The 18771-nt window shown below is 40.4% G+C and overlaps 1 protein-coding gene and 1 long non-coding RNA gene across 5 annotated transcripts in view; one reads left to right on the forward strand and one right to left on the reverse strand.

Moving 5' to 3' along the window:
* The window catches only part of MOBP (myelin associated oligodendrocyte basic protein), a 43725-nt gene extending 25999 nt beyond the window's left edge, over positions 1-17726 (reverse strand). For 3 of the 4 annotated variants that reach the window (XR_001367476.2, XR_001367479.2, XM_032459175.1), the window contains exons 1-2: positions 17583-17726; positions 11542-11619 (exon numbers count right to left, since the gene is read on the reverse strand). The gene's annotated coding sequence lies outside the window, so the exon portion shown is untranslated. The remainder of the gene's footprint in view (positions 1-11541; positions 11620-17582) is intronic. The other variant, XR_004312336.1, reaches the window with a different exon arrangement.
* The window catches only part of LOC116657262, a 165304-nt gene that overhangs the window by 138436 nt on the left and 8097 nt on the right, over positions 1-18771 (forward strand). The gene's annotated exons all lie outside the window — the stretch shown is intronic.

The raw sequence follows: 18771 nt of genomic DNA on the forward strand, positions 1-18771 counted from the left end.
TTTTTTAAAAAACAAGCTCTTGGTTTTCTTGCTCTTCTTTGCTCTTTTTTTTCCCTAGTCCATTAATTTCTGGATGTATTTATTATTTCTTTTTTCAATTTTCTTTAAGTTTATGTTCTTGTTCTTTTTCTCTATTCTTGAATCAAACCCTTCTCACATGTGCATTTTTGACTGTAATTTTTCCATACATCTTCAGCTGCATACCACAGTATTAACATACATTTTTCATTTTCACTTCATTCTAAATATGCATGAGTTCTTCTTTTAGTCATCAATTATTTTAAAAAATCTGTTGTACAATTTCCAAATGCACAGAGTTCTTTTTATTACTCTGACTTCTAATCTGAATACATTCTAGTCAGAGTGTGGTCCGTAAGATAATGACCCTTTGATATTGGTTGAGTTTCATGGTTCATTGCAACATTTTAGAATGTTCCACACGTGCTTTGAAAGATTATGTATTTCCAGAAACAGTTTGGAATTATCTAGTGAAGATAAAAATGTGGACAAACTACAGTTTAGCAATTTATTTTTGGATCGTGGCTCAACTTTGCAGATAAAGCCAGTTGGAGGAGACTGATGAGGGTAGAGCTGCTGTTCTAGGCCTGGACCCTTGAACACGGAGCACCTTTTACGGGAGAGACAGACAAACTTCCACCTCGTTTAAACCACTATTATTTCAGCTACAAGCAGTCACATATAATTCTGAATTAATATACTCAGTGTTCTCACTTAAAAGAGGGTGTCTTAGTTGATTTGGGTGCTATAACAAAATACCACAAACTGGGAAAATTATGAATAACATTTATTTCTCATGGTCTGGGGGCTGGGGAGTCCAAGACGAAGGTGCTGGCAAATTCTGTGTCTGGTGAGAGCCCACTTCCTGGCTCATAGGTGGTGGAATGAGTGAGGGAACCCTCTGGGGTCTCTTTCATAAGGGCACTAATCCCATTCATAAGGTCTCCACCCTCCTAACCCGATCACCTCCCAAAGGCCCCACCTCCGGATACCATCACACTGGGGATTAGATTTCAGTGTATGGATTTGGGAGGATACAGCTTTCAGTCCGTAACAGAAGGAATAACAAATAATAACAATACTTCACTCAGAGGGCCTTTGGTAGAATTAAATAAAGTAGGTAAAGAACCTAGCAAAACTACCTAATACAAATAACTTGCTTCATAAATTCGATTTCCCTTGCACTGACTGAGAATTCACCCAAGTGACCTGTCTAATTCTACTGAATTCTTCAGACACCGTTTCTATATCTCACATGACATTTAATTCAAGCATTAATTAAATACTTAATAATGTAAAGACATCTTTATTTACTTTTGCGGCTACAAGCCAATCATTATAAACACTACATGATGTTTTCACAAACTGTACCACCTAACTGCAGAGCAAATATAATTAGAATATAATTACGAACTGTCTGGTGGGATGAAGAAAAAAAAATAACTGAATCTGAAGCTGTAAAAGATAATCTCTTCCAGGCTTTGTAGATGTCTCCATAGACTCTAAAACTAAAGAGGAAAGGAAAGTGAGGCAGGTGTTTGAAGAAGGAAAAGGAAATGTAGGAGAGGAGCCCAAGAGAGAACAAGGACCTCCCCTCACTATTTACTGAGCACCTACTGCCTTCTTGATGCTTTATATTTGTCATTTCTAATTCCCAAAATAACCCTCCAGGTAGTCCCTACTGTTCCCATTTTAGAGATGAGGAAATTTAGACCTGAAGGAGTTAAGTAAATCCTCCAAAATCATAGATGATGATGATGATGATAGAAAACTCACAATGGCCAGCATGACAACTGACGCCCAATATCCACTCTGCCCTTCAATAACAAACCCCGATTTTGATTGGCAGCATGATGTGACCAGTTAAATATATACAACGCCCCCTGTGACCACATCCTGGTCAACGAGATATAGGCAAAAGTCCAGGGGAAGATGACCTTTCTTCAGTAAGAAGGCTTTTATTCAAAATGGGACTCACCCCTACATCAACTATACATCCATTTTTTTAAAAAGATGGGGCAGGGGGGACTCTTGCGGGGGAGGGTGTAGCTCAGTGGTAGGGTATGTGCTGAGCATGCATGAGGTCCTGGGTTTAATCCCCAGTACCTCCATCAAAAATAAATAAATAAATAAATCCTAATTAACTCCCCCCACCAAAAAGGGACCCTCCTCTCCCCTGATGAGTACATCCAGCCCAAGCCAGCTTTCCTGACCCCCAAGAGGTAAGATTATTTCAAGCCTCTGGACCTTGAGTCATAGGGCTCCTTGCCCCTATTTCCTTCCCACACAAGGGTTATACTGCAACTGCTTCTAACACCTTGGGGCTGACCTGGAGTGGACTCACCCCTACAACCAACACACACAATTTCAAACCTATCTGGACCTTCCCCCCTGCAACCCATACCACATCCCTACCATGATTTTTGAGGTTTTTGTCTGGAGAAAAGTGAGAACATAGATGTCTGCCTCCTTTGCTTTCTCTGTCTCTCTCTCTGTCTCTCTCTCCCAATACGCTGTGCTCCATAGGGTTCAGAATTCTCCCATAAATTCACAAAGTGAGGGAGACTTGAGCAAATGAAGACGTGCTCTTCCTAGGCCTTTTCTTTCCTTTTCCCAACTCTTTCCCGTACATGCCTGTGATTTCTCATTAAAACCCACACTGCCACCCTCCCTGCCTCCAAAGATTAGGAAAAATTGTAAGCAAGGGATGGCAGTAACTGAGAATTGCCATTTTCGTAGACTGGTTTCAAGACGAGATGAAATGTCTAGCATTTAAAATGCTGAATTGACTTCAAGTGCTTAAGATATTTATAAATCTTGAATGAATTTCTGTTAAACCTTGCCTCCAATTCACAACTGAGTATTTATTTTCTGAAAATCGAAGTCCTTGAGAGCAATTAAACCTTTTAACCTTTCACTTTACATAAGGAGACAGAAATAAAATATGTTTTCAGTAGTAACGTAAGAATATGGATGAAGACTAGTAAATGGAATTTTACTCACTGGGAGGGATGGAGGGGTGGGGTTGAGGAGAGTGGTAGGAATTTCCAAACTTAATTTCTGCACATTCCCCAGAAACACAATAATGGTCTTTCAAGAAATTGCCAGAACAGAAAAAAAAAAAATGAAGCATTCATAACTCTATCCATTTCTTAAAACCAGGCTAGCTTATTAAAGGGGAGATGAGTGAGGGAATTCTTGCACTTCATAAAAATATCAGGGAAGCAATAAGGCTTTGAATTTTGTTTAATTATTAATATTCTTCTAATTGTTTACTCATAGGAATATTAGGTAGCCATTCGAAGACCAGCTGACTATCAGGCAGCCATTTTTAAAGGTGCTTATGAATAGGTTGTGCTAACATAAGAAAGTACTTCTGTTAATATCAGAAGAAAGCAGCAGTAAGCTCGATTATTTATTGTATGTCATCAACTCCAGTTAGCCAGCCCCATCCCAGCCGAAGCTGGTTGGGAGTCACTGTGGCACCCACGTCAAGAGGGCTCTCAGCTCCCTCAGGAACCCTCTGAAGTAGCACCCTCAGCAGGAAGCTGGGACAGGAGCCAGGGGGACCCCAGCAGGGGAGAGCTGCACACACAGACCCTGCCTTGAGTAGACGAGACCAGGCTGGCAGAGACCCTCTGAGCTGCCAGTGGGCGTTACTGAGACTATTTGTGACCTCAGTGGACCCCACGGACAGAGGAGGCCAGGAGACATGAGGCTACATGTATAAAGAATACACTTGGAGATAAATTAGGAGTTTGGGATTAATATATACACATTACTATATATAAAATAGCTAAACAACGAGGATTTACTGTATAGCACATGGAACTATATTCAATATCTTGTAATAACCTATAATGGAAAAGAATCTGAAAAAGAATATATATATATATATATAACTGAATCACTTTGCTGTACACCTGAAACTAACACAACATTGTAAATCAACTATATGTCAGTAAGATAAAGATTCAAAAAAAAAAGAATATACCCAGAAAAAGATTGATGGTAAATGCAGCCAGATACAATACTAATACTCAGCCACTCCTTCCGATGTTTGTTGAGTGAATACTAAAAACAACAGTGGTGAACAAGACAAAGAAGGTGCCTGTACTCACAGAGCTTGGGGTAGAGTGAAGTGGCCTTGAACAGAGCATCTCATGTACAGTCTATGAATACATTCTGAAATGTGACTAGGCTCCTGGGTGTAGGCAGAGAGTAACAGTGAGACAAATTTAGACTGAGAGGCTGAGGCAGGATTCCTAAAGAAGCAATACTTGACTTGAGATCTGAAGATGAGTGGGAGCTATCCATGCCTAAGAGAGGAGAGAGTTCCAGATAGAAGTCCCCGAGACTTGGTGTGCTCAGGAATCCAGAAGGGAGCACGTGGCTGGAGCATCAAGAGGCTGGAGGGTGAGACGTGGGCCTTGAAGGTGAGCCAATGAATAGGAAGACATCGAAAGAGCTTGATCAGAAGAAATAAATCTTCCTATTTTTGCTGTCTGAAGATCACTCAGGCTCCTATCAACATCAATTGGAAGGAGGCAGGAATGAAAGTAAGGAGACCAGTGAGAGAGTGGGAGGGAGTTCAACTACAGCAGTGGCACTGGAGGAGGAACTTGGAGGTAAAATTAGGAGACCTGAGGATGGATTGGATGTGGGGTTTGTTGGAAAGGATATATTAAGGATGACTGCCAGGCTTAGGGCTGGAGCAAATGTCCAACTGAGCAATTCACCAAGGTGAGGAAGGCTGCGGGGAGGGGGTGGGAGGGTGCAGTTTGGGACATTTGTTTATTCAGCATATTAACTGAGCACCTACTGTGTGCTAAACAGGATAAAACAGAGATGCTTGTAGCGCGGATGATGAGCTGTACCGGGAGCACAGGCGTGTGCCTCAAAGTTGCTAAAGATCAGGGTAGAGACTGAGAAGGAGAGGAAGCCCAGCAATGAATGGGACATGCAGGAAGGAAGGACAAACAGGACTTTTCCAAGACAAATTAAGTTAGATGATGAATCATTTTACTAACACAGGAACAGATTTAGGGATGGGGAAGGAAAGAGTCAAAAGTTCAGTCCTAGGCATGTTCAGTTTGAGAAATTTATGAAACCTCTAAGCAGCTGTGAAAGGAAGTGATTGGCCCCACAGGTCAGGAGATCTGGAGAGAGAGAGGGTGAGAAATAAATTTAAGTGTATTTGACAGTCGGATGAAATTTACAGCCAAGGGAACACAGGAGAACACCCAGGGAGAGAGGGAGTCTAAGAGTGGGAAAAGAATAACTGGGGAAAAATTTTTATTCTCAATAGCAACAAGGCTCTTTAAATTCCTAGAAATAAAGCAGAAATTAAAACGTGTAAATCCTTGTGGAAAAAAAATTCAATACTCATTCTTGATGAATATTCCTAGCATAGTGGGAAGGGAAGGGAATGTCCTTAACATTATAAGGAGCTAGCTACCAAACTATCCATAGTAACAGCTTACTGCTGGTGAAATCTTAGAAACATTGTCATCCAAATCAGATACCCCAAGAAGGATGCTTTCATGACTGCTATTCACCTGGGCACCAGAAATCCTAACTAGTACAAAATGCAAAGGAAAACAAAAGACTGAGACTCTGCAAACTGTTAGAACTTAAAGAAAAATCCAACGAGACTTCTGGACCCAAGATCAGTATAACACAATCAAAGTCATTTCTAGAGAGCAGGAAGATCCAATCAGAAAATGTAAAACAGAGAAGCTGTTCCCATTGACCACAGAACTATAGAGCACCTACAGGTAGAAGTATATCTCAAAAAAGAAATGCAAGACTTTCACAGAGAAATCTGTAAATCCCTTGGAAGGCGGCAAAAGAAATAGCCAATATACTAAGTATGCTGAATATCTCCTAATAAACCTATCAATTTAATGCAATTCCAATAAATATCAGATTTTCATGTAATTAACAAGATGATTTCATGGTTCTTATGGAAGTATAAAAAAACCAAGACAAACCAAGACAATTTTGCATAAGAATAGGGTTTTGCCCTACCAAGTATCTACACTCATCATAAATTATACTAATTAAAACAGTAGAGTATTGACTTGGAAATAGACCAGTTATTAATGGGACAGAATAGAGAGACTGGAAACAGACCCATATATGTGCAGAAGCATGGTTCATAACAGAGGCGGCATTTTTTTAAAAATGGAAAATGGTGGAACTACTCAAAAGAGACAAAATGAAAGTAGACAAAAGACCCCAACAAGAAAAATAATAGCAAACACGTCATGAGGTGGAAGCCAGCACTATTCAAGGGCTTTATGTATTTAACTCATTTAATCCTTACTTGCTCACAATAGCCCCGCTTTGCAAAATGAGTAACCCGCGACACAGAGAAGTCAGAGAACTCACCCGAGGTCACAGCTCGAAAATACGAGCCCCAGGATCCCAGCCAAGGCAGACTAGTCCGTATTCCTAATCCTGACACTAGGCAACTTCTAACACAGCAGACGGGAAGGGAGGGGAAGCAAGTCAAAGACAATGATTTTGTAGAATGAAAGACACCACGAGGTTACAAGTTAAAAGACCCGTGCCAGTAGAGAAGAATATATACAAACAAATAAAATTATAAAGTTTTAATAATCAGAATGTTTAAGAAAAAACAGCTATACGGTTTTTTTTAATGGGCAAATAATAGAAAGAGAGAATCTTTAAAAGCCAGTAATCGTATACAAATATGTTTAACGCTGTAGCACTCAAGGCAGGAGAAAATAACAGCAAGGGAATGTCAATTCACGGCCCTTCCGATTGGCCCAAAAGGGAGGGGTGGTAATGACTTATAAAGGAGGGGGAAATGCGGCCAACAGAGCGTGGGGAGGGGCACAGGAGCTGGTGCATTCAGCAAACTGGGACCCAACTGGAGCCTGGCTACAGGCTGTCAGAGCCCATGGCTCCTGCAGGTGGGGAATGCACTTGGGTGCTGTTTGAGGAGCTGTTTCTGGAATAAAACTGGGGCCCAAAGATTCCACTGCAGGCCTGGGCTTCCTTCACCTAGCCCTGCCACATCCTTCCAAAGGCCGCTAAGCCCCAAATCCTCCTGCTGTGAGAACCATTATCACTAATGAGCAAATTCATTCCGCAGTCACCATCTCCCTTTGAGGTCTTGAATAATTTCTAAAACCTTGCTAATTCCCTCTCAGAGGCAGGGCTAGTGCTTTCCTCTGAGAGGAGATTTACACAGTGAAAGACAACGACTTCCGTGTTGATGGGTCCAAAGCAGCAAAAATACAAGTAGGAAGTGAACTTTCCCTGGAGCTACTACATGCTGTCTGTGAGGATGGCTTTATCCATTTGTCCTTTTTTAATCTTTTGTCTCCTTGGCAACCAAAATGTTTGTAACTTAGTACAGTGAATGCTGAATAGTAGATTCTTGGTGGGAAACCAGTTCTGGGTAATGCAAGACTCCACACAGATATTTATTTTGAGCTAGAGTGCTTTTCCACAGAGAGCAGCATCTTGCCAAAATCCAGTACAGATCTGGGGACTTGCCGAGGTTATGAAAAAATAACAGCAGAAGAGGGTCCTGATTGTCCTGGATTTGGCAACTCATCTGGGAAAAGAAAATTCTCATTGCTTTGGTTTGTTCCGGGCAATGAAGACAAATTAAAGTGGACCAAGGACCTCACTGCTATCTCACAGACTCACACAAAAGCCCTTTCTGACTGAATAAACTTGGCCTAACTCCAGCTATGCTAGGGAAGGGAACCAATGTGACCCAAGGTTGGTAGCCTTAGCACACAGGTAATATATTTAGCACAATTTTCAGGAGTAAAAATCTTCCTTGTTTTAGTGGAGCCAGATAAACATGTAAAAAATACAGTAATTTTCTGAATGTAATTTTAATAACACAATGTTCCTTATTTTCTTCCATCTAAAATCACAAAATACACTATTTTAGCTTATCATGTGAACTTACGCTAGAATTATATGTGAATGAATAATTCCATACTTTTCTACAGACAGGGGGCCAGAGAGTCCAGGGGAAAGAACCAAAAGCACGAGTCTATCTCCTCATTTATCAGTTCCCCTACGCAAAACCTCAGAGGCTCTTCCCGGTTACGAAGCAAAATCATTGCTTCTTAGTAAGACTCCCACGATTTGGTCCTTGTCTACCTTTTCCCTTTATCTCCTCCCACCCCTGCCCTGCTATAGGACAGAAAAATCATCCTATGACCAAAAGATGTGCCTATGAACATACTGTTTCCTTTTCCTGCAATGCCTTTCCCCCACTATGATTGTGTAGTGAACTCCTATTCATTCCAAACAAGCCAGCTAAGGTCTCACCTCATCGAAGGACCCGACCCTCCTCTGGGCTATAATTTGTACATACTTCTGTTGGTGAACACATCACACTATGTCGATGTTATAATAATGTGGCTGTATGTCTGTGATTTCAGCTTGAACTCTCTGAGGGAAGGGTTTCTGTCCGAATCCTCCAGGGTTCTGCTGCTCTGCTGAGTATTAACCATAACTGAGTTGAGTCTTTAAAATCCCCAGGTGCTTCTGTCCCCTGGGATGTCATGTAGGACTCAGGCTGCTTTTGTCAGATTCCCAGTATAACTATTTTAAGAATCAAGATTTTAACATGAAATGGTCTCTCCATAGAAAGTATTGTTTTTTTCAAGTTGTCAAAAAGTATTTCTCTTTCTTAATCTAGTGGTTATGATGTAAGAAATAAGGGTCATGTGTTTCTCCTTCTCTATGAAAATGATGGAATTCGGAATGCACACATAGATAGGTTGAACAATCTCTTCCTGCATCTGGAGAAAGAAACCAATCTTGCAGATATGCACTGTCTTATAGAAAAACCTAAATGTTAATTTGGCCCATAGTCATGGTGGGGAGCTAAGAGAGACTCTAAAACACCTGATGGGCTGATTTATTGCTATGCTGACAGCTATTGTATGGTTAGAGCTTCTAACCTGCCTTGGGTCCTGCCTTGGGTTCTCCAAGGGTATCAGTCTCAGGGAGACAGAGAAGAGACCAGGCCGGGGACAAGCTGAAATAAGCACTGATTGTCAACCACACCTTTCCCCAAATTTTGTGTCCAAGGCCACCCTCTGAGTCACCAATAGCAGGGACACTGGTAGACTTCCTCGGTTTGATGAAATGCCACTGTATCTTTGCTCCATTTTGCAATTTATATTTACCATATTTTATCTTTATCCTGTTTTATTGAAATCATTCTCCTATTCAAAGAAGAAGGGGTTGTCAAGGGTGACTACAAGGTACACAGTTTGAGCAACTAGGTCGCTGGTGGGAGCATCTGCTGGAGGAGAGGGTTTGAGGGAAGAGGCTCATCATGAGTTCAGTTTTAGATCATTTGAGTTGAGGTGTCTGAGGGGCATCTAGATGGAGACATCAAGGGGAGAGTTCAAAGGAGTCTGGATGGGAGACAGAACTCAAAAGTTGTTGGAGTATATGTGGCAATTAAAGCCATAGGATGGATGGGCTTGCCTAGGTGGCAGAATGTGGAATGAGAAGAGGGTATGACTGTGTTTGGAGCACTCCCACATTTACTGGTTAGGGGGAGGAGCAGTGACTGGCAAATGATAAACAGAAGAACCAGAGAGGTAGGAGGGAAACTGGAGTGTGAGTTATCATGGGAGCCAAAGGCAAGAGTGCTTCAATAGAAGTGGCCAAGTTTATAGAACGATTCTGAGAGGTAGTGAAATATGAGGACTGTAAGGAGCACATAAAGGATACAGAAATAACTGGTGAATTTAACAAGAATTGTCTCCATGGAGTGACTGAAACAATTTAGGTTAGAGGGTTTGTGGAGGGAAAAGCAGGTGAGAATTTGGAAAGAGAAACTATAGGCAACTCAGACCAGAAATTTGAGAATAAAGAGGAGAATGGTGGTCCCTAGAAAGGCATATGGTTTCCAGGGGGCTTTTTTTTTTTTTTTTTTTTGGTGGGGGGGGCGGTGATTTGTTCATTTGTTGATTTGTTTTTTGTTATAATGAGACAGATGAGGGCATACATAAGTGCTGATGGAAAGGTCTAGTAGGGAGGAAGAGATTGAAACAAAATAAGAAAGAGACAAAATAGTTAGTATTCTTGAAGAAAGCCTGAGGAGGTGGAATTCAGAGCACATGTAAAGGGGTTGGCTTTGGTGGAAGAGGGAAAACACTGGCTGTATGAAATTCCTATCTGGTAGCTCCCATTTTTCCAGTGAAACGAAGGCAAGGTTATCAGCTGAGAAGCAGAGAGTTGGAGACTGGAGAAGAATAGAATGGGTTGAGAAGAGATTTTGCAGAAATTTGAAGACCAAGCTACCAGGTATTTCTGATGGTCTAGTTGAGGTCACTGACCATGAATTTGTGGTGGTACCAATCTGCCTCATTGTGTTTTTCTCTAAGTGTTTTCAGCAGCCTGAGTGCAGACATGAAGAAGACATATAGGTTCGCCTAGGATTGGGATTTGCCAGAGAATCTGCAGGAGAACAATTGATGTGATAGATCTGCAATCTATCCAAAACGTAGAAATGAGTGATTGATGAATGCAGGGGAGAATGGATTCATAAATGGATGGGGAGATGAAGGGGCAAGTCAATCAGGAGTATCTGGTGGAAGAACAGTTGCAGTGGGGCTCTCAACAAAGCAAGGTGAAAAAAAGGAAGGCTGTGAATGAGGCGCTGGATGTCTGCACTGTTTGATTCCAAGATAGAGTAGTTTCAAGTATTGTTAAGTTCCACAGCATGACAATGGATAGATGAGGCAGAGTGGATAATTCACTGGAGTAGTGAATAGTTTATTCACATGGACACTAAAGTCATCTAAGTTGATGGACGGAGTTGAAGTGGGGAGGGAATGGGGTGTTGGGGAGTCTGGGAACAAAATTATCAGCCGAGGAAGAGAAGTGACTGGGAAATCAGATGAAGACTGACACAAGGAAAGGAGCACAAGCTTCAAAATTTGAAAGTTGCAGTGCGGAGGACTCCAGCCCCACTCTCAAATGGGGAGCTCCTTGAAAAGTAGAATGGCCCTCATTTGAAAGGCAAACATGAAGCCTTGTTCTCAGAAGAGTGGCTGGATTCAGTTAAGACAATGAGATGAGGGAATCTCCTGAGTAGAGTTTAAAGACACAAGGGGTGAAGTCTCTCCTTTTTTCACTTCACTATGCGCTATGGTACATGGGTGTGCCAGAGGGGAGCAAAGGGTGGCTTGAGTCATAGACCCTCCAACTGATGCAGAGAAATGTTTTGTTCGTATTTCTACTCCCCAAACCTAGAATACTGGAAGACACCTGGAATCATTTTCAAACACTTTTTTCTTTTCTTTTTTTTAAGGGAGTGGATTTTTTTGGTAACATTTTTTCTTTTTTGAGGAGTGGTGGTTTAAAGCATTTAACTCTTATCAAAAGTTTGATTTCTCAGTCTTTTGCTGACTGCTACATTCTGCTTTGACATTCTGAAAACTAGTAATCACTATCCAGTAATTTAGATGCTGATCTGAAAGAGTATAAAAGATTCATTTTTACCTGTATTTTCATCCGTACACATCTGGTGAATAGATCTCTGTGATGAGCTTCTCTGGGTATCATTTGCTTCTTTTTTCCCTAAAAATGAAGCAGTAGAATGTGTTCTGGTTAATTTAGTGTTTTGATTACTGAGGTTGTAATTAACTCAAGTGTATTATACACATAGCTTCACATTCACAGCCTTTCGAAGGATCACAAAGTTTGATCTAGATACTGTCAGTTAGAGGGTTGGGAAGGATATAATCACAAAAATCACATGCAGACTTTTTAAAGTCCACCTTATCATTACAGAGGAAAAATTCTGTACGTCTAGTCAATTCACTGCCATTAAGTAAAAACTATCCATCCATTTCTTCTAGTAAATCTGAGCTCTACACACCTGCTTTTTGCTTATAATACTAATGAATGAAATACCAAAATCTTACTCTAAAAATGCAAGTCTTCACAACTAAGTAAAGCATCTCAAGAAAAGAGTTGAAGGAATGTCCTCTTCCCCTCCAGCTCTGGAAAGAGATGTGGTTTTTGGATTATAAACTCAATGAAGGAATCCATTTTGATAAGGCATTAAATTGAGAACTTCTACAAAATATCGATATTATTTTCTCATGAAATATGGAGATTTATGTGACTATTCATACCATTTGTCCCATTCTCTCTTAATATATATCAGATCTTGGAAGTCTTGCTTAAATAAAGGTCTTACAAGAGCATGAAGATTCTAGGCACAGAAAGAACCTCCAAAGAAAACCTGCAATTCTGATTGGTTGTCTTAGTTGACAGGCTTAGGTTCAGGCTGAGGCAGAGAAAATACAAGTTGATTTTGGAGCAAATTGTAGTGATGAAAAAAGTAATAATAATAAAGTGCTCATAAAAGACTAGGACATGTTAAAAAGGCACAGGAGCCAACCTAAAGAGCACCCAATGGCCAAAGCCATTTGAGCAAGAAAATAAATAAAAACAGTATTAGATTATAAACAAAAACTAAAATAAATGTCATTGGACTCAGGCTGATTTAAATAAATAATTGAATACATAAAGAAATGGGGTATAAGAGACACTCTTCCTTTAAAGAATAATTCTGATCAATAAATGTAGAAGCAATAAGGGAAATAGAAAGTCACCACTAAAACAGCACAATAATAATTTCTACAAGCAACGTTCATTAATGGAAGCTAAAATTAGCAAGTGAAAGTTTAAAGAAAAAGAGGGCATAGTCTCAAAATATACCCCCCAATAAATACTTATTAATTAAAAAGAAAAAGAAAAACAGTAATTTCATAATGAAGAAATCTGGCAAATACCTTAACCAAGTACTCAACATTTATATTAATCATAAATCTCCTCTGGTAGGCAAAATGGCTCTCCCAACCAATTTCCAGATTCTAATTGCTGAAACCTAATGAATATGTAATATTCCATGTCAAAAGGAACTTTGCAGATATAATTAAGGTTATAGCCCTTAAAATAAGGAGATTATCCTGGATTGTTTGGGTGGACCCAAGCTAATTACTTGAGCGCTTACAAGCCAAGAAGAACTTTCTCCAGTTGGAATCAGAGAAATGCAACAGAAGAAGAGGTTGGAGAGATTCAAAGCCTGAGAAGAGCTCAACCCACAATTGCTGGCTTGAAGATGGAGGGGCCAGGGGCCTGAGTCCTACAACCAGGAGGAAATGAGTTCTGCCAACACCCTGAGTGAGCTTGGATATAGATAAGAGCCTAGGCAGCCAACACTTTGATTTCAGCTTTGTGAGACCTTAAGCAGAGTATCAAGCCTACTGGTCCTTTGATTTACAGAACTGTGAGATAATAAATAGGTATGGTTTTAAGACACTAAGTTTGTGCTAATTTGTTACACAGCAGTATAAAAGTACTATACTCACTGCTGTGTATCACTAAAAATCAATTTTTCTCTCCTCATAATTGATTTGTTACTCCAATAAGAAATAGATACACATTCTATGAACCGATCTGTATCAGATGCCCTGGCTCTTAAAGGCTGCCCCTCTAGGCTCTACATGCTGCTTTCCTTCCCCATGCCCATTCGCTCCAAATGTGGACACTGATTGTATATTAACTATATTCTCTTATTTTCTGTGTTCTTGATGCTCTTGCATCTGGAGCCTTGCTGATCCTGGAGAAACTGCTCCTCCCAAGGCCAGCTAATTCCTACAGATAGCAAATGACTCCCCTGTGAGGGTCACTTTTATTTGCAAATGAACCAGTCCAGAGCCTAAACTTACCAATTACCTTATTTATCAAGCTCTCACAAATTGAGCCAATATCCTCAATCCTAATCATCCCAGGGCCAGGTCCCAGACAACTGAGGACAGCCCCTCTATCCTAGAGCCCACTGAAACCATTCAAACTAGCCAATCCTAAACCTTCTTGGCCTGTTCGCCCTCCCTTGTCCATTCCTCCACACACACAAACACACACACACACACACACGCACACACATATACATACACAAAGACACAGTGAAGGCTTCTCACCCATGCTTTCCCCTCACTCCTTCTATATCCCCCTGGTGCTTCCCCATGTGGCCCTGTGTGGCTTGGCATGCCCTCTTCTCTTGGAAAACATGAATAACAAACTATCTTTTCAGTGGCCATCATCTCCTGATCTGCTGGCCTCACCATACCTAAATAAAAACAAAATTCCAGGTACATTTCTAAACACACTGGTCCCTTAACTGCCCAGAGAAGCACTAAGAGCAGGTTTTTACCTAATGGTAAAAATGGGATGACAGAAACAGAATAGACTGCACATGCAATAGAAGAAGTCAGTCTTGGAGCCCACAGGATGGAACCTAATCCTGGGGGCCCAGCCCAGCCCCAGAGACTTCCAGGCAGTGGAAAGCAACTCAACTCCCATCCACCAAGACTCTCCTGGCCTTCCAAGCCTTGGCTCATCATGGGAACACAATCCTTTAAGTAAAAATGCTTTTTCTCAAACTTCAGAGTGACTTCTATGGCCCAGATAAGGCAATCATAATAGGTAATGCTACATCTTTCCAAAACTTTTGTTCCTCAGCATTAAATAGCACCAGGCACAGAACCCCAGACTTCTAATCTAATTCCATATCTAGGGAAGGAAATATTTACCTCATCCAGGGAACAGTCTTGTTAAAATCATAATACATTCACTTGACTATAGAGATCATATAACAAGTTAGTCAATTGCCCCACATGCAGATTCATGCTGACTTCAGGGATTTCATTGGGGAGGGGGTGGGAATGCCTTATATTTGTATATCTAAAAGATTCATTTTAGCAATAGTCCCCAAACAAAGGAAATCTGCTAGGAAGTCAAAGTCTCTCACTTCCAGAATGGTAACTGCCAGCCACCTCCACACAGAAGTTTTCCCACTAAGAGACAAACGAAACAAAAGTTCTTTCTTCTCCAGGCACACTGTCAACATGCTAAAGGTCGCCAATGAACCTGGAGTCACTGCTCAGGACAGCTCTTTTCTGAACTATATCTGTTTTCAGCAGATGATTTTGCTTAGAAAAGAATTACCACCTTTACGAAATGAATACTCATAACGCAGTAGACATGAATCCAAAACACACAAAGAATCTTGATTAAATACTTCACTGCATGCCTATCAAGTTCATGTACATATCATTGTAATTACCATTTATAGTTAAAGGACAGCCTTTCCATACTTTTGGTGAATACTTGAGAATTTCATGTAAAATCTCCAGATTTTTTTTTTTTTTTGGTATTCTCTTGCAAAATCTTAGGTACTCATTTAAAGTTCTACTTACAATTAGATGAATAAGACCTTGTTTTTAAAGTTTGTGCAATTCAAGATCCAAGTATGAATCTGGATACGTGTGATCTAAAATGCAAGCCTATTCCTTCTAAAACTACATAATCTTTTTTTTTCAATTGAAGTATAGTCAGTTTACAATGTTGTGTCAATTTCTGGTGTACAGCACAATGCTTCAGTCATACATAGATATACATATATTCATTTTCATATTCTTCTTCATCATAAGCTACTGTAAGATATTGAATATATTTCCCTGTACTATACAGTATAAACTTGTTTATCTATTTTGTATATACCAGTCAGTATCTGCGAATCTCGAATTCTCATTTTATCCCTTCCCACCCCCCTCCCTCCTGGCAACCACAAATCTGTATTCTATGTCTATGAGTCTGTTTCTGTTTTATATGAAAGTTCATTTGTCTTTTTTTTCTTTTAGATTCCACATATGAGTGACATTATATGGTATTTTTCTTTCTATTTCTGGCTTACTTCACTTAGAATGACATTCTCTAGGGCCATCCATGTTGCTGCAAATGGCATTACTTTATCATTTTTTATGGCTGAGTAGTATTCCATTGTATAAATATACCACTTCTTCTTTATTCAGTTATCTGTTGATGGACATTTAGATTTTTTTCTATGTCTTGGCTATTGTAAATAGTGCTGCTATGAACACTGGGGTGCAGGTGTCTTTCTGAATCAATGTTCCCTCTGGATATATGCCCAGGAGAGGGACTGCGGGGTCATATGGTAAGTGTATTTTTAGCCTTTGGAGTTATCTCCATACTGTTTTCCATAGTGGCTGCACCAAATTATATTCCCACCAACAGTGTATGAGGGTTCCCTTTTCTCCACAGCCTGTCCAGCATTTATCATTTGTGGACTTTTGAATGATGGCCATTCTGACCAGTGTGAGGTGATACCTCATTGTAGTTTTGATTTGCATTTCTCTGATAATTAGCAATACTGAGCATTTTTTCACATGCCTATTGGCCATTTGTAAGCCTTCATTGGAGAATTGCTTGTTTAGGTCTTCAGCCCATTTTTGGATTGGGTTGTAAAACTGCATAATCTTGACCTAATCACAAGAAAACATCAGACCAAACCCAGATTGAGGGCATTTAACAAAATAATGGGCTTATACTCTTCAAAACTGTGGAGAGCATGAGAAAGAATGACAGTCTCAGGTACCGTTCAGATTAAGGGAGATTAAAGAGACGTGATGAACTAAAGGTGATGGGTGACCCTAGATTGACTCTTAGGACAACTGTAGATTAGACAGTAGCATTTGCTCAATGTTAATTTTCTGATTTTGATCATGCCATAATTAAATCTCAAATGGCTCAGAAAAAAATAAATAATCCGTAAATGTGTATACACAGAGAGTGTGATAAAGCAAATGTGGTGAAAGGCCAGCATTTGGGTGACAGGGATACATCTGAAATTTGTATACTGTTCACAATTTTTTTGGTAAATTTGAAGCAATTTTAAAAATCCACTCACCAAGGCATTCTCCTTTTATTCTAAATAAACGTAAAATAGCACAGCCGCATATCTGACAGCAGTCTATTCTCTGCCTCCCTGTTTTATTAACAAAGCATTCAAAGTTCTTTTCCCCATTTTCCTCCCAGTATTGTAGCCAAGTTCATTACTTTATTCCCCCGACACTTCTTTTCATTCCTTTATCAGCCACAACATTGAAAAATCCTGTGATTTTTAGGAGATTCTGTATAAGACAAAGCATTAGCTTCTTTCCATTTCAGGTTGCTCATCTACAGGGAGCAAAATTCTAACAAGATCTGGGCTCTGCTGTTCCACTAGTACTTTCCACCCCCCCCCACCCAAAACCCAGACATGTGAGGAAAGAAGTCGTTCTTAGATAAGAAGAATAAATAATTTTCAAATTGTGAGAAGCAATAAAAGAAGAAATGGGAAAAAAAAAAAAAAAGACGCCCATAAATGCTTTTGGTCTGGCTCCAGTAACACAGAGCTTTAAACCCAGGAGAATCTGGGTTAAGGTTTGAAGATGATTCTCAAACACTGGCCAGAACCTTCTAGGAAGGCCCTCTGCCCACGTCAGAATAACCTTGGTGTCCTCTGTGCTTGCTTCCTCCCTCCTTCCTTCTCCTCCCAACCTTGACTGTTTAGTGTATCGAATTTCCCCTGGGATATAATGAAATGGCCCATACAGAAACGAGCACTTGCCGCCAGAAGATGAAGAACAACACACCAAGTAAGATGAAAGCCAGTGGGACCCCCTTACCGTCAGGCAGCAGTTGTGTGAAACAGGTTCCACGTCTGCACCAGGTCCCTGGGGGGAGGTTGAGGCTACCTCAATGCACATGCAGAATATATAGGGAGAGATTATATATCCGGGTTTTTCATCACACAAGGTGTTTTTGATGGATTCTCAGCCCAGATCCACTTAAAAACAAAAGCTACACAAAGACTACAAAAAGGCCACACAAAGTTTAAACAAAAGGCTAAAGAAGGACCAAACAAAAGCCAAAGAAAGTTTAAACAAAGAGTGAAACAAAGACAAAACAAAGGCCAAAGAAAGACAAAAACAAAGACCAAAACAAAGGGCAAAAGAAAACCTAAACAAAAGCTAAGCTAAGCTACAACCATATCACACATGCACACATACATACACATGCACACATACACACACACACACACGCACGCACACGCACACCCCGTCTACACTATATCCCCACACACACTGGCATATTCTAAGTCTTCCACCTCCTACATCCCACATAATCAACGCCCCATGCCAAACCCCTCACAAAGGCTCCCTCCACACCAGCTGTGCCCCATCAGACCAACATACCAGGTCCAACCACACCACCCACCAACTCACCCCACCAAACCACACACCCTTCCATCAGTGCACCACCGCCCCTCAGCAGCCATCTCACCCTGCCTTGCTATACCTCACACCACACCCCACAAGCCCTGAACAGAGATGGAGTCACACTGATAAACCCCTATTGTTTCCCTACTCTCTGTAGATTAAATACCCAGCCACACTTCCCTCCCTAACACACCTACATACACATGCCCACGTCTAACATTCACACGCTCATACCCTCCACACACTTAACTTAATAAAAGGACCACAGTCTAGTCACAACTGAGACTGGATTTGGAAGATTCTGTGACAATTACCCTTTGCATTCAAATTTATTAAAACTTTAAAAAAAATCACTTTTGATTCATGATTTCTGTAAATGATGAATCTCATTCAATTGACATGATAATATTAGCTTCAGTCTTAGACACTGGCATTATCTTATCATTGTCCTAAAATTTGGTGATCACACTATAATTCTATGCCTCTGTTAAATCTTGTGGGTCCTATAACCTTGTGCTTCTGAAAAACTTCATTTTATATATGTAGAATGACACACTAATGATTTGAAAGATGACAGGGCTCTTCTGAAATTAAT

Source organism: Camelus ferus, chromosome 17 (genome assembly GCF_009834535.1).
Source record: "Camelus ferus isolate YT-003-E chromosome 17, BCGSAC_Cfer_1.0, whole genome shotgun sequence".
Lineage (NCBI taxonomy): Eukaryota > Metazoa > Chordata > Mammalia > Artiodactyla > Camelidae > Camelus > Camelus ferus.